Raw genomic sequence first — 17,318 nt, 5'->3', positions numbered from 1 at the left:
AATATTTTGAAACTGTTTTATATAAAATTTAGCCCACTAATTGTGGCATCTGTTGATGATTTTCTAGCCCCATTACCCCTTATATTAGTTGGCATAAGGAAGAGCTTTTTCTTCTCTCTTTAATTGATTTATCCACTTACATTAGTATGGGCTGATGGATTCTTATTTTATTTAAGATGTAGTAATTCATTATTATCATTATTTATTTTGCTGTTCAAATTGTCTCAGATTTGGCCAGTGAGAATTTCTTCAAGCTGACTTCTACTCCAAATATTTTTGCAAGTAAATTTTTCTTGAAAAACTCCCATATTTCACTCTATCCCTAAAGATATAAAATATTCTTCCATCAGTGTTTCTTTTTTCAGAGCAGAAAGTTACTATAATGTCAAATTCAAAAATGTTCTGGAAGAACATACTAAGGATATGATACTGACGATTACTAAATTAAGTGATGAAAGCAACTGTGCTCCTATTTTGGAAAAGCTATTTCTTCTTTCGCTATTATTTCCTTAGAGTTGTAACGTATGCAAATTTTTAAAGTAAAAAATAATATGCACATGATTTTAGAGTATTTTTTCTAGAAACCATAAAGACTAACGCTATAGTAACGACTTTAACAATCTTTAATACTCTACCCTAAATACTGTAAAGTCATACATATATTATTTTTAATTAATTAAAAACATCTAACTAAATGTGGAGTTGTTATTAGAAAATGCTGCAACCTAAGACATTTTTCAAATAACACTGGTCCTTCACAAGCACACAGGTGGTTATAAATGCACATCTTCTTTTTCTTTTAAGGATTAAAAATGTAAATAGATAATTTAAAATCATTGAATATAACATCTCAGAATTACAAGGAAGTCTGAAATATATTCAGTCCTATAGTTCCCACACTATGCTCTGAAGATCACTTAATATACATAGTATAGATATAGGGTAACACAGAAAACTTTAATACTATAGCCATCTTTTGGAAATTCACAATACACATTAATATAGTATGAAAATTTGCTTAACTTTGTTTAATCCAGAATTTCCCAAATTTCAGCTTGGAAGTTAGAATCTTTTTAGAAGTTCACCCTTAATATCTAGATGGGAAATTAGTAATCTTTTCATTTTTTAAAAAAGAACTACCTTTTATAATGTCTCATATATAGCTGATGACACATCTGAACAGAAAATGCAAATCTCTTGGCTACTAGCAGTTTTGTTGTTGCAACATGCTGCTTCCTTTTTTTTTTTTTTAAGATTTTATTTATTTATTTTTCATGAGAGATACAGAGAGAGAGAGAGGCAGAGACACAGGCAGAGGGAGAAGCAGGATACCTGCAAGAAGCTTGATGTGGGACTCGATCCCAGGACCCCGGGATCACATCCTGGGCTGAAGGCAGAGGGCAGGCTCAACTACTGAGAAACCCAGGCATCCTACTGTTTCTTGTCTTAACATAAGACCACTCCTGGATCTTTTAGTTGGAATCATTTACCAAGAATTAGTAAGAGCAGAATGTACTTACAATAAAACATGCTTTGAAATTCTTGTTGATGTCTAGTTACTGCTGTCCAAAATACAGGATCAGTGGTTCTGTGTTGTGGAGTCTAGCTTCCATGACTTAACATACTCCGATCTTTAAAAATAAGTAGCTATGGTACTTTGTCTGACTATATAAGTAATGTCAGCCTTTCTTGTATCAACAACTGGATCCCGTGCAAGGTTTCAATAGCTATATTAATAAATACTAGACAAATTCATTCATTCACTCAAACATACACTCTACATTTCAAAAATGGCTTTGCAACCAATTGGTTCATTGAAACACTAACTACACAGGATAGTTAGGTCCCCAAAATGATGTCCTGAAGAACACAGCTCCAAATGATGGGATTTGATATGATGCAAAACACTGTCAAGGTCAAACAAGTGTGGGAAATGTTGGGTTTAATTTTTTTTTTTAAATTTATTTATGATAGTCACAGAGAGAGAGAGCGAGAGAGAAAGGCAGAGACATAGGCAGAGGGAGAAGAAGCAGGCTCCATGCACCGGGAGCCCGACGTGGGACTCAATCCTGGGTCTCCAGGATCACGCCCTGGGCCAAAGGCAGGCGCCAAACCACTGTGCCACCCAGGGATCCCGGAAATGTTGGGTTTAAAGAAATTTCTCCCGCTAGGACTACTCAGAATCTTTTTTTTTTTTTTAAAGATTTTATTTATTTATTCATGAAAGACACACAGAGAAAGGCAGAGACATGGGCAGAGGGAGAAGCAGGCTCCTCTCAGGGAACCTGATGTAGGACTCAATCCCAGGACGTTGGGATCATGACCTGAGCCAAGGGCAGATGCTCAACCACTGAGCCACCTGGATGCCCCTACTCAGAAGCTTTTATATGATAAAGGGTGTTAATTTTCAAGAAATAAAAATATTAAGGATGAGTGTGTGTGTGTGTGCACATGCGTGTGATTTTAATTCCCTCAATTTACTCAACTGAATCTCCCCACCTTCGTGATAAAGCTCTTAGAAGATTGTCCTATGAAATACTAGTTTGGGAAACGCTGATTTGATTAAAAAGGAAAAAGAAATCATCTAGGCACAGGAGACAAATCAGAGTTAGGTTTACTGTTCAGTTATAGTAAGTTTCTAGTCTTGATAAATCTCTCATGCCTGCTCCCCCAAAAAGGTATTAATGTGCTCTGCCCACACTTTCTGTTCAGAGTCCTGCTTCTGGGCTACTCTCTTATATCTGTTTATTGTTTTTTTATTGCATCTCATTCTGCTCAGCTTCTGCCTCACATAGTTGCAGCCCTTACTTTTTCCTGTCTCTCCTTCTACTTCCCATTTGATTCTCAGCCCTGGGTTTCCAGATTATGGCCTTAGACTCCTTAATACAGAATCTGGCCATCTGCCCTGGTACTTTGTAATTTTCCCTGGCTATATTAAAAAAAAACTCAGGAAGTACTTTGGCAAGTCAGTCTTTTTATCATCAGGAGGACAAACAAAACTACATGGTTGATCCTTAGCACATCTTTGCTTTAATTTTATTAGCTGAGAATTATGATGTAATCTGTTATTTCTTCTACTTTATAATATTTTTGGAATGAGCAAAGAGAAAACAAATGAGATTCTTTCAGTATATATAGGGCTCTCTACTTGAAAGTCAGTCACTTGTGTACATACTTTAACTCATTCAATGCTTTCCTTTCAGGGTTTTAAAAGACCAAAGATTTATATGATCTGAAGAGAAACCAGAGTATTCAGGGTTTTATATTTTACACAGAATTGTTAAAGGGTGAACTAGCTTTCTACACTAAGAGAATATGGCTTCCTGAAAGTAAAAGCAGACTTTTTGAGAGATGCTCTACACCAAATTGACAGATGATAAAATTAACTTCTCCTGATGAATATAATTTCATAAAGCAGACTCTAGATACTATTTTATTTTTTATAATTTAACAGAGTTCACCCCAAATTAGGAAATGAAAACTAATTGCATCTTATTGGGGTTAGATTTCAAAATTAGCAGATTACTAGGGTAAATAATGGGGGGAAATCCATAGAGTCATATCTAACATGATATAACATTTACAAATGGACAATGATTATATATTCATTTTCTGGAATATAAAGGCATTATGTTTTATTATTTGAATCTTTTTAAACAATATTTTAATGCCACCTTAAAAAAATGATTGTGCAGACTTTCAGGTATCTTTTAAAATACCAGCAATATTAAACAGTGTGCATCCTGTAATTCTAGCATGTGGAACAAGAATGTTTCTGAGGCTTCACAGTAAATATCAGCAATGCAGCACACTCTACCTCGATTTTCAATATCTAGGTCACATGGATCACTTTGAATACTGTGAATAGGAAAAAAAAACAAGCAGGAAGATTTCTATAGAGCTAAGAAATCATAACAACATTCAAATTATGAAAAAAAGCATAACATGGTTTTTAAAATAATAATTCCTATATAAAATAGAAAATAGTGCCCTAAAATGAATTTCTGATCTATTATATAAGCTGAATAAAACCTTTGAGGAGTATTATTTACTTAATAAAATATCTTTTGTTTTTACTGCTCCCTCAGATGTGTGTGTGTGTGTATGTGTGTGTGTGTGTGTGTGTCCATGCTGAACAGTCAGGAACGGAGAAGAAGAAAATACGGGAAATAAATGTACTGTTAATCAAAAAGCATATGCAATTTAGGAAAAAAAATCCTACAGTTGTTAACAGTAATCAGAAACTAGAGCTTCCACTTACAATAAAGGCAAATAGGTATGATAATGATATCTGAAATTATAATCTTTATTTATATGAAAGAGACATTGAAGGTTGACAATATATTTTAATTATGAAAAATGCACAGGGATTTGTTAATTTTTCTTATCCATAAACATAGAGTTGCAGATATTTAGAGCCTAGAATCGTCTTTACTGTAGTTTTTATATTTTCCTTGAAATCTACTGAATTTATTAGGTAATGAATTTAAAATTTCCACTTGCCCCTTCCCCAAGTTATTACATGAAGGACAGGGAGTAAATGTTTCTCAGCAAACTGAGAGACTCTCATAATATATAATAAAGCTCTGCTACCATTTATAATTTTTATACGTGTATAGCTCTTTTTAAGAGAGACAGAAATGAAAACAACTTGACTGAATGCATTTTTCTTAATCTATTCGATAACACCAGAGGGAAATCACACATGCGTCAGCACAACAATTAAGACAGGAAACACTGAAAAACTACATTTAAATGACTAGGATTTATAGAGATAGAACTTTGATAAAAAGATTGTTCATCTTATAAAGAGTTGGCTATAATCGATGTATATTATTTAACAACACTAAAGCTTGCAAGTATCTTTTAATCAAGCACACAAAGGAGCTGCTTAAGCCTGCAAGAAAGCAGGGAAAACACTTTTTACATACAGCATACTGTTAGTTGGCAGCAATTCTCTTTAAGGCACCCAAATTTTCATACAGATACAGGTTAGGGGATTTGAATTAGAAAATTTACTCTAGTTATGGAGATATTTTAGAGGTGGTTTAAAAATGGGTCCATGGTCCTCATATGAAAACTCCACAGTGAATATCACACTTCCAGTTTTTCCCCTAAGGTCAAGAACAAGAAAAGGATTTCCATTCTCACTACTTCTACTTCATATAGACTGGAAGTCCTACCCTCAGCAATCAGAAAACAACAAGAAATAAAAAATATCCAAATTGGTAAGGAAGAAGTAAAACTTGCACTATTTGCAAATGACATGGTACTATGTAGAAAAAAACCCTAAAGATGCCACCAAAAAACTACCAGAACTGATAAATGAATTCACTAGCCTCTCCGGATACAAAATCAATGTATAGATATCTATTACATTTCTATATACTAATAATGAAACAGCAGAAAGAGCAATTAAGAAAACAATCCCTTTTACAGTTACACCAAAAATAATAAAGTACCTAGGAATAAATTTAACCAAGGGGGTGATAGACCTGTACTCTGAAAACTATAAAATATGGATGAGGAAAAGTGAAGAGTATGCAAAGAAATGGAAAGATTTTCTATGTTCAATGATCAAAAGAACAAATATTGTTAAAATGTCTATACTACCCAAAGCAATCTACAGATTTAGTACAATCCCTATTAAAATATGAATAGCATCTTTCACACACCTAGAACAAACAATCCTAAAAATTTGTATGGAACTACAAAAACCCCTGAATAGCTAAAGCAATCTTGAAAAAGAAAAGAAAAGTTGGAGGTATCACAATCATAGATTTCAAGCTATATTACAAAGCTGTAGTAATCAAAACAGTATGGTAATGGCACAAAAATAGACACATAAACCAACAGAACAGAATGGAAAATCCAGATATAAACCCACAATTACATGGCCAATTAGTCTTCAACAAAGAAGGAAAGAATATGGGCACCTGGGTGGCTCCTTGGTTGAGCATCTGCCTTTGGCTCAGGTCATGATCCCGGGTCCCCAGGATGGAGTTCCGCATTGGCTCCCTACAGGGAGCCTGCCTCTTCCTCTGCCTCTGTCTCAGCCTCTCTTTCTGTGTCTCTCATGAATAAATAAATAAATTTTTTTTTTTTTAAAAGCAGGAAAGACTATCCAGGGGGAAAAAGACAGTCTCTTCAATAAATGGTGTTGGGAAAACTGGACAGCTATATGCAAAAGAACCAAACTGGTCCACTTTTTTACATCATACACAGAAATGAACTTGAAATGGATTAAAGACTTAATTGTGAGATCTGAAACCATAAAAATCCTAGAAGATAGTACAGGGAATAATCTCTTTGACATCAGTTGTAACAACATTTTTCTAGATACATCACCTGAGGTAAGGGAAATACAAGCAAAAATAAACTATTGAGACTACACCAAAATAAAAAGCTTCTGCACAGCAAAGGAAATATCTAAAAGGTAACCTATTCAATGGAAGAAGATATTTGCAAATGACATATCTGATTAAGGGTTAGTTTATATAACTTAATACTCAAAAACAAATAATCCAATTGAAAAATGGGCTGCAGACACGAACAATATTTCTCTTAAAACAAAACAAAACAAAAAACAAAAAAACCCATACGGATGGCCAACAGACACATGAAAAGGTGCTCACCATCTTTCATCATCAGAGAAATGCAATGAAAACCAGAAGGAGGTATCACCTCACACCTGTCAAATGGCTAAAGTAAAAAATACAAACAAGTGTTGGCTAGGATATGGAAAAGAAAGAATTCTCTTGAACTACTGGAAGGAATGTAACCTGGTGCAGCCATTCTGTTAAATAGTATGGAGGTTCCTCAAAAAATTAAAAATAGAACTACCCTACATACCAGTAATCGCACTACTGGATACCTACCCCCAAAATACAGAAGCACTAACTCAAAGGGATACAATCCACGACTATAGCAGCATTATTTACAAAAGCCAAATTATGGAAGCAGCCCAAGTGTCCACTGATAGATGAATGCATAAAGAAGATGTCATATACATATGTATTATTCAGCCATAAAAAGAATGAAATCTTTACCATTTGCAACAACATGGATGGAGCCGGAGAGCATAATGCTAAGTGCAATGAGTCAGTCTGAGAAAGACAAATACCATATGATTTCTCTTATATGTGGAATTTAAGAAACACAACAAACAAGCAAAAGAAAAAAAAGAGAATGAGAGAGAGAGAGAAACCAAGAAACAGACTCTTTGACTACAGGGAACAAACTGATGGTTACCAGAGGGGAGGTGGGAGGGGGGATGGGTGATTGAGGTGATTTCGATTAAAGAGTACACTTGTGATGAACACTGGGTGATGTATGGAATTGTACACCTGAAACTAACATAGCACTGTATGTTAACTAAAGTGGAATTAAAATAAAAACTTAGTTAAAAAAGTGAAAAATAAAAATGGGTCCACAGAATGAGGAAAAAGGGAAACAATTATACAGACATTATACGTTTTATCTCATTTTAGCCATCACTGCCACCTTATAAGATAGGTTTTTGATCCTCATAGCTGTTTTTAAAAAAATTTTTTTATTGGAGTTCAATTTGCCAACATTTAGTATAACACCCAGTGCTCATCTCGCCAAGTGCCCCCCTCAGTGCCCGTCACCCAGTCACCCCAAACCCCTGCCCACCTCCCTTTCCACTACCTCTTGTTCATTTCCCAGTTTGGTGTCTCTCATATTTTGTCACGCTCACTGATATTTTCACTCATTTTCTCTCCTTTCCCATTATTCCCTTTCATTAACTTTTATATTCCCCAAATGAATGAGACCATATAATGTTTGTCCTTTTCCGATTGACTTATTTTACCCAGCATAATACCCTCCAGGTCCCTCCACATTGAAGCAAATGGTGGGTATTTGTCCTTTCTAATGGCTGAGTAATATTCCATTGTATACATAGACCACAGCTTCTTTATCCATTCATCTCTCATAGCTGTTAATTTACATAAATTAAAGATTATAAGACTATATAGAAGTTAAAGGTTGGGTTTAAAACTAATTTAGTGCTATTCTATGTAAAATCACATTTACATTCAATGATAAGAGATGGGATGGTCTGATATGATAGATGGAAATAATTGCTAGAGTAGTTAGAGATTTGATGATTTCTGAAGAAAGTCACTTCTTTTTTGGCCTGGGGAATTGTTTATTATATTGCTATACATACTTTGTTAATATATTTTATAATGTAATAATACTTACATTTTGCTTTTAGTAGGAGAAAGTATTTAATTTGTTTCTACATTATTGTATTTTATTAAATATTAACCCATTTATTTTTTATCTAAGAATGTACTATTTACATCAGTATTTTAATAAATAGATCTATTATCTATATCTTTTGCTAAGTGTAATAAGAACCACATATAATTAAATCAGGAAAACCTAGTCTGTTAGTTGATGCTGCTATAATTAAACTTCAGCTACAGTGAGTATTTTATTTTTTAAAAAGATTTTATTTATTTATTCATGAGAGACACAGAAAGAGAAGCAGAGGAAAAGCAGGCTCCCCGTGGTGAGCCCAATGCAGCACTCGATCCCAGGACCCAGGGAACACGACCTAAGTCAAAGGCAGACACTCAACCACTGACGCACCCAGGTGCCCCTAGAGTGGATTATTGATCATCATTTCTCTGATTAGAAATTTGCAAGGGCTTCTAAAGATGGTAAATAGACCATACATGTTTTTACTTCTAAGACCTGCAAAAATGATAATACTGGAATAAAAAATAAATAACATCACAATGGATGGGCTATGCACAGATGAGAGATTTCAAAAAATTAATGTGAGCTAGAAAACAGAGAAACACTGCAGCCTTGGGGCACAGGAACCACAGCCTGGTAGACATGGAGTCGCAGAAGCTAAGACAGGACCCATGGATCTGTAGAATCAGAGGGAGATTCAGGAGGTGAATCTCACAGATACCTGGTAAGAGGACAGTGAGAGCAGGAGGGACAGGTGGGGCTGAAAATGGGGAGATTAACTGAATATTTGTATAAGGAACAGTCGGCATCCACATCCACTGAATTCCTAAAGCAACAATCAACGGGTTCCTCTTGGAGGAAATCAATCCTAGACCAAAGAATAGCTTTAGGGGCTGGCATTTAGGGGACACCCCACTGCAAAGGCTAGTTCCCTGGCCTAATCACCCAAAACATCTGAAATCAAGAAAAGCTGTCTTTGTATGTAAATCTCCTACTAATCAGCTGTTTATTGTCTAATTTTCAAATATGAACCTTTCACCAAGAAATGCCAGGTATTTAAAAAAAAGCCGCCTGTGTCAAAGGGAAATAAACACAAGCAAACAGGAAAAAGAAGGTGAACTGGAGGAAATGGGTAATTTAGTGAAAAAAGGGAACTTTAAAAAGACCCCTACCTGGTATCCTCAGGGACAGTGAACAGATATCATATTCACGAAATAGCAATAATGATAATTGTAATAGAGGTGATAATAGTAAATATGTATAAGGCTTACTCTATTCCAGATTTTGTTCTCAGTGCTTTATGTTTAGCAGCTCATTTAATTCTCAGGACTCTGAGATAGGCATACTATCATTATCTCCATTTCAGGTTAGGACAGAGACACAAAATTTAAAACTGCTCAAGATCACAGAGGTAAGTGTGGGAGACTGGGATTTAAACTCAGTCTGGCTCCAGAATCTGTGTACTTAATTACCACCCTTTTCAACTTAAAATAAACAAAACCCCAAGAGAATATGAAAGACTCTTGGAAAATAAAAACAAAATTTTATATTTCAACCCTCCTACAGATTTCTTTCTTGGAATGGAGAGCACTGCATGGAAGTAGATTTAAAAAGACAGCATCATAGAAAAGATGAGACATTCGATGTTCAGCCATGTGGTACTTCATAGAATAACAGAAGTCACAGAAAGAAAGAAGAAAAAATAAAGAAGAAAGGGGTGGAAATTACTAAAGAAATAATACAAGATAATTGTATCTTGTATCTCCGGTGATCACACCGGAGAAGGGGTGTACGAAACCCCTCAGATGAAAATGCTCACTGAATACAACAGAAAAATATAAACAGAAAAAGGCTTATTACTCCAAGACACATCATCACCAAGAAAAGCACCAAGAAAAACAAAGACGGTGCCCAAAAGTTGCCAAGCAAAAAAACAATGAGCTGCAGGCTCACGCTGGTGTTAATGAATTTTAGAAGACTGAACCATCACTTTCCAAGTTCAGAGAGAAAATTATTTGTGCTCTAGAATTCCAGAGAAACTAGAATTCAGAAGGAAGCAGTTAAGTAGGCAGCAAGAGCTTCTCTTCAGCATATTATTTTTGTTTTGTTTTAAGATTGTATTTATTTATTTATTCATGAGAGACACACAGAAAGAGGCAGAGACACAGGCAGAGGGAGAAGCAGGCTCCATGTGGGGAGCCTGATGCAAGACTCGATTCCAGGCCCGGGATCACACCCTGAGCCGAAGGCAGACGCTCAACCACTGAGCCACCCAGGGGTCCCTCTTCAGCCTATTCTTTAAAGGTGGTGCCTTTCCTATAAGGTTTAACACAATGATCATTAAGACTTCCATAAAAAGAAGTTAGAAGCGGTACAAAATGTCAGTTTTTAGACAGTGTCTCATGTGGAGCAGGCGGTCAAAATATGGCATCTTCAAATGTGAATTCTCCCTTTCCAATACTGATGCACACACGCCCACCTCTTCCTTCTTCCCCCAGTGGGGCCCTGCTCCCAGGCTGGCACCTTTGTGATGTTAGAATCTGGATATATCTCTAGTGAGAATAAAGTAAAAAAACATTTTAAACATGTGAAAGTTAAAAAAAATTGTCATTCAAATATATTTTTTAATAGAAAGCTGCTGAGGGATATGCTTTATTAAAGGAGGATATACACTGAGAAACAGAAAAATGTAGGTTGTCTGCTGTAGTGCCAATGAAAAGAGCAGGAAAGGGAAGCCGAAGAATGGTGGCTGTGCAGCCAGAGTATATAAGGCTCCAGAAGAGTAGTTCCCAGGGAAAAACAAAAAACAAAAAAACACAAAACACCAGAGCATTTTATATGGTGCAGAGTTGGAAAGAACTGGGAATATGATAAAGAAAAATAATGAAAAAAAAAACCCAAAAAAGGAAATAAGAAATTTTAAGAAAACTGAAAAATTGCATAAGTAAAGACACAAAGCAGTAGCATCGCAGTAGACTGGGATGATAACCAGTCATTGATTAAAATGATTCTGTATCAGAAATGGTTCTAGCTGTCAAGAATATAGCGAGGAGGGGAAAAGAACAAACAAACAAAAAATCAAACAGATTAAACTAGATGATAATCCTTGTCTTCTTGAAGCTATAGTCAAGAATGAGGAGAGTGACAATAATTTCAAAAATTAAATGAAATAAAATATATAATCTGTATTAACAATAAGTGCTATGGAGAAAAACACAACAAGGAAGGTATAGGAAGGATCCCAGGTAGAGGAGTTGCTATTTCTAATAACATGGCCAGAACAGCCCTACTGGCAGCTGCCACCTGGGCTGAGTACTTAAGGAAGGGAGGGAGTGGGCAATGTAGTCATCTGGGTGAATGGAGGTTCCAGGTGGAGGAGGAAGCAGCAAATGCAAAGGGCCTTTTCACACAATCATGTAAATACTTAATTGTGGCTATAAAATAGATGTAGGGGCGCGTGGGTGGCTCAGCAGTTGAGCATCTGCCTTTGGCTCAGGGCATGATTCTGGGGTCCCGGGATGGAGTCCCACCTCGGGCTCCCAGCAGGGAGCCTGCTTCTCCCTCTGCCTGTGTCTCTGCCTCTCTCTCTGTGTCTCTCATGAATAAATTAAAAAAAAGAAAGATGTAAATGGCATCAATTTTAGAGATACAGAAATGAAAGAACTGAGGACAGAACCACGGAGGAGGTGAGTGTACTAATATCTTCATCTGACAAGTGGGCCCAATCCCAAAGTGGCACCTATAGTTAAAGGTATTCATTTATTAACCACAGAAAAACTGTTACAACAGAAAAACCAGACATAAAGATAAAAGTAACTGAAGAATGATAGACAAAAAGTAGAGGCAGACTGAGTGTAGAATGCCTCTTTTATTTATGTGTGTTAATAATATATGATGCCTAAAAGTGATAAATAAAAAATCTGAGGCAAGGGGAGCCTGGGTGGCTGGTTGGTTGGGTGTTTGCTTTCAGACTGGGTCATGCTCTTGGGGTCCTGAGATTGAGAACCCTGTTGGGCTCCCTACTCAGCAGAGAGCCTGCCTTTCCCTCCCCCTCTGCGGCTCCCCCCACTGCTTTTGCACACACTCTCTTGCTCTTTCTCTCTAATAAATAAATAAAATCTTTAAAAAAAAATCTGAGGTGAAAGCAAATTACTTTTTACTTGAATACATGAAGATATCAGAAGGCAAAGCAGAAAGAGAAGTGAGGCTTAAGTGGGAGAAGGTGATCACACAACTGATTTTAACCAAGTGCGCAAATGTGATTTACACACACACCTTTTGGAGGTCTATTACTCTTAGGATAAATATCAAAATCCTAAACAAGGCCTACAGGACCCTTTCTGTCTTACCAGCCTCATGCTCCCTCCCCTGAACTCTGCTCTGGACACACCTCCCTTGCATTTCCTGAGCAAGCAAGGACCTCTAAGCTTCTGACATTTTATCTCAAATGCCTCTGGCCCAATATGCCGCACTCCTGGACTGAACTTATCCATTAGGAACAGTAGGCACAAGTGCCTAGAACCCACAATACTCTTAGGGGTCCCAGAAAAAGTTTTCTTTGAAAATAAGAAATAAAACCCTTTAGGACAAACAAAAATACTTTAGTATATCATATTAACATATTTATCTCTATACCAGTATGATTGCAAAATACAATTTTTAATGTTTCTTATGGAAGAAGGGGCCCATAAAAGCAAAAGTGCCTACTGAAGTTGTTAAAATGGAATCCACAACTCTTTTAAACATATTTAAATAATAGATGAAAAAGGGAGGGAATTAACAAAACAAAATATTTACCTAATTCACCTAGTATATGGAATACTACTATACTGTAGTATTAATACCAAAGTCATAGTGTAGTCCTTGAATCTCCCTTTCCCCAGTTCTACTGACCTAGTGACTCCTACTCAACCGTCAGATCTCAGCTAAATTGCCCCTTTCTCAGGTGATAAGGGACAGGTGGGGCTAGGTAGGGAGAGACAGGTAGCGGCTACAGGATCAGGCTCACAGAAATTCCAGAAATGCTAAGGCATAAGGAAACCAGAGATAAGGGAACAAACCAGACCACCCTGCCCTGGGCATCAGAGGTGGGGTCTTTCTATGGCAGTCACATTGTGGCCACAAAGAACGACCAGACCTCAAAGAGTAAGCAAGCCCCTACGATGTTATCACCAGTCCTTACTCAAACCAAGACATCACAAGAATAATAAGGCCACAAGCTCCTTGGTTAGTTCTAATAAAAGACCTGTCAGTGGAGGTCCACATTGGCAACCTGGTCGGGGGCCCCTATCACTCCTGAGAGCTTTTTTTTTTCTGTATCTTTGCTTAATAAAACTCTTGCTGTACTCACTCTCCCTCATCTGCGATATTCATTCTTGAACTCTCTGAGAGAAGAACCTCGCTCTCCTGCTTCATAGGGACTCTGGCTGATTCTCCTAGACAATATGAGGTCCCTACATATGTTCTCCCATCACCTTGAAATATAGAAATGAAATAATTATGTAAATTTGCACTTAATGAAGTCAGGAACTGTGTCTACCTCGTTACCACCATATCCCCAGGACAATACCTTGTATTCAGCGATGTGAGATCCTGAAAGACAGAATTTTCTACTGTGGCTCTCTCAAGTCCTTGGCTCAGTTTTCTGATCCTAGATTCACTACTATTTAATCTCTTATTAACTATCTCTTCATTTTAAAAGTGGGAATAATAATGGGAGTTATAGGGGATCCCTGGGTGGCGCAGCGGTTTGGCGCCTGCCTTTGGCCCAGGGCGCGATCCTGGAGACCCGGGATCGAATCCCACGTCGGGCTCACGGTGCATGGAGCCTGCTTCTCCCTCTGCCTGTGTCTCTGCCTCTCTCTCTCTCTCTCTCTGTGACTGTCATAAATAAATTAAAAAAAAAAAAATAATGGGAGTTATGAGTTAGAATGAGTTAGAACAGTGCCTGACACACAGTGAAAAGTCTAGCTATTAAAAAAACAAAACAAAAAAACCCTATCCTTTCTTTGTGTTATTAGATTATTACTACTGCACTACTATTTTTCATTACTATTATCATCATATTATTCCATATGCTGGGTGAATTAGATAAATATTTTGTCTTGTTAATTTCCTTTTTACTATTATGTAAATATGTTTAAAAGAGTTGTGGATGCCATTTTAACAACTTAAGTGACAAGTTTTGGGGAAAAAGTTAGAGCAAATAGCTATAAAGACAGAAAAGAACTGAAGTTGTGGTAACTAAAAATACATAATTATCCATGAATTCAAGATGTCAGGGCTTTCAAAATATCCATACCCACCAATTCATAATTTTACATGATAAGATCAGGCTAGAAGAACATTTTTAGCAAAGAATAGTAAATCAGAATTCTCTTAAACATAAATTTCCATGAAAATCTAATAAAAATGAGAGGTAGAATTTATTATCTTAAAATTTTTTTTTACCTATTTCCCTTAAATAGATGCTCTACAGAGTTGAACACAATTTTCAATAGTGATATTACTTTCTTGGAGTTATAATTTTTTATACATAATTCCTCTGCACGTAAATAAAAATACATACCCCAAAGCAGTAAACATAAAATAAAGCAACAGTAACTGAAAAGCCTACCAAGGGTTTTCATTTCGGCAAACATTTATCTTACCATCTAAGCTTCAGACTCCAGAGATGACCCTTGGGATAAAATGACAGACTTAGGTTTGATTCCCACTGGTATTTCAAACAATACGGCACAACCTGAGGACCATTTTTTGAGGATAAATGACTGGCTAGGAGCAGTGCAGTCCTGAGGCTTTGCCTGGGGCCTATGCTCTCACCTAATCATTATTCACAATCCCCCAGAAAAGCCTCCAGCTAAAATTGTGATTGCTATTTAGGACTAAACTTGCAAATTCAATTTGGAAAATCCTTTCTTCGTTCATGATTTCATTTTTTGTTTAATTCATGTGCACCTTTAGATATCAACTATAGCAAGCATTAAAACCTAGAGCCATAGTCCATCTGTTTTGAGTGTTACTTTCTTTACCAATTTATAAAAGATATTTTAATAGCAAAAATGCCTAAGGACTACATTGCATAATATATGCAATTAAAAATGTAAAGTCCTCAAAGGGGGTATGAAAAGCAGTGATAATGAACAAGGGTTCTGCAAATTTAGAATTTTGTAATAGAGTTCTCATAAGCCATTTTTCATTTAAAAAGCCAAAACAGTTTTTATGAATGCAAAAATGAATTGAGGGATGCAACAGTCTCTGAAAATCAGGGAATAAGCTAGAGTCAAATCAAACCACAAAGTTCTTTAATTAGGCCTTTCACTTTTTAATTAGGCTTTTTTTTTTTTTTACTTAGTTGTAAAAAAATAGTTTTTGCTGTCTATCCTGCCAATATATTCTACTCTTGCTTTATTTCTAGGATTGACCATTGCAACTCTCTCACTGTTCTTCCAGTAATTCTGTCTGCATTCGTTGATAGTGACGCATAATTTCTTACTGATTATAACACAAGAGTCTCCTCTCTAAAGACCAGCAATTCAGAATGAGGGCTGTATGTCTCAGACTGCTTGAACTAGAGTCAGATTCCTTATCTCTATAAAGGGGATAATAATGAATGTTACCTCGAAGTAATAAGTGACAATAAGTGAGACAAATGACTGAGAGTATTTAGTAGATTGAGAAAATGAAAAAAAAAAAAACACATTTGTATGATTTGGGACAAAGCTGAGTCAAACTCTCTGCTCTTTTGTTTTCTCATTCATAAAATGAAATAATTAATCCAAAGTTCTTTCTTAACTATAAAAACTTACATGATTTTACTTAGCTTTTGCTAAGGTTAGGACTTACTTTCCTTCTCTCTTTTTAATGTGTATTGACAATTCTGTTTCTAGTTGGGACTCATTTGCTTTTTGTAGCCTTCTTCTTTGAATGAGAACCACATGTGATGATATTCTGTACTCCTACTGGCCCTAGTAGTCATGGGGTATTTTCCTAATTGCTTATGATGAAGTACTACATTATCAAACTCCACAGAAGATCCTGAGAAGGTATTGCTTCCTTCTGAACTTGTACCTTAAAAGTGAATCAGACATTAATTATATATAGTATGTAAAACTTGTTATGTTTCTGGAGAGGCATATGTAGAGTTTTACTCAAAAAAGCTAACCTTATATGGCAAAAATGAAGCCCATAAAAGCAAAACATATCAAAACATTAAAAAAATAAAAAAAATAAGAAAAATAATTGTATTATATGTGACTTGTAGTGTTAATATTCTTAATATGATTCTTGACTCTTATTAATAAAGAAAAAACATCAAAGACCCCCAAGAAAAATTTGGAATGGGGCATAAGTGAGATAGGCATAAAAAATATAAAGGATAAATAAACAAAGATATACATGTCACTACTAATCAAATAGATGAAAATTAGGATGCCATATACTTTTCTCACTCAAGATTTATTTAAAAACAAAAACAAAGATTCCAGATTTATTTATGAAAAGACTATAGAGAAAGTGGCATACTGCTGGTGGAAATGTAAATTGGTAGAGCCTTTCAATATATTTTTACTTCGATTTACCACTTCCATTTTTAAGAATATACCATAAGCTAGCATTTTCCAAAGTTTTCAGACGTTATTTTTGTGTGTGTACGTAAAAGTCTAAATTTAATTTTAAATGTATACAATAGCATTTAAAAAGTTTTCCTTTTTTTAATAAACTTTATTTTTCAGAGAAGTTTTAGGTTCCCAGCAAAATTGAGTGCAAAGTACAGCAATTTCCCATATTGTCCCCTGTCCCCGTACGCATATAACTTCTCCAACTATCAACATCCTGCAGACAGATGCTATTTTAAGAAAGGATTCCAGAGCCAAATATATATTTGATTACTAAGACCACTGTATATGACTATGCATTGTTATTCTCCAAGATGGTGAATAAAGGACAGTGGTTCTTTATGTTATAGGCGATGGAACCCTTTCATCAGAGAGCGTGATTAGGAATTAAGGCTCTGCAACTAGAAACTGTCTGAAAAAATAATTAGACACAAGTACAAAGAGGCATGTAAAAGAATGTTCACTGAAATC

At 35.8% G+C, this 17,318-nt stretch overlaps 1 protein-coding gene across 9 annotated transcripts in view; it reads right to left on the bottom strand.

Moving 5' to 3' along the window:
• MBD5 (methyl-CpG binding domain protein 5) overlaps window positions 1-17,318 on the bottom strand; it is a 438,997-nt gene that overhangs the window by 128,274 nt on the left and 293,405 nt on the right. The window lies entirely within an intron of this gene.

The sequence above is a fragment of the Vulpes lagopus genome, chromosome 24 (genome assembly GCF_018345385.1).
Source record: "Vulpes lagopus strain Blue_001 chromosome 24, ASM1834538v1, whole genome shotgun sequence".
In the NCBI taxonomy this organism is placed as follows: Eukaryota; Metazoa; Chordata; class Mammalia; order Carnivora; family Canidae; genus Vulpes; species Vulpes lagopus.
The sequence above is the reverse complement of the archived record's forward strand: the minus strand, read 5'-3'. Positions and strand labels throughout refer to the sequence as shown.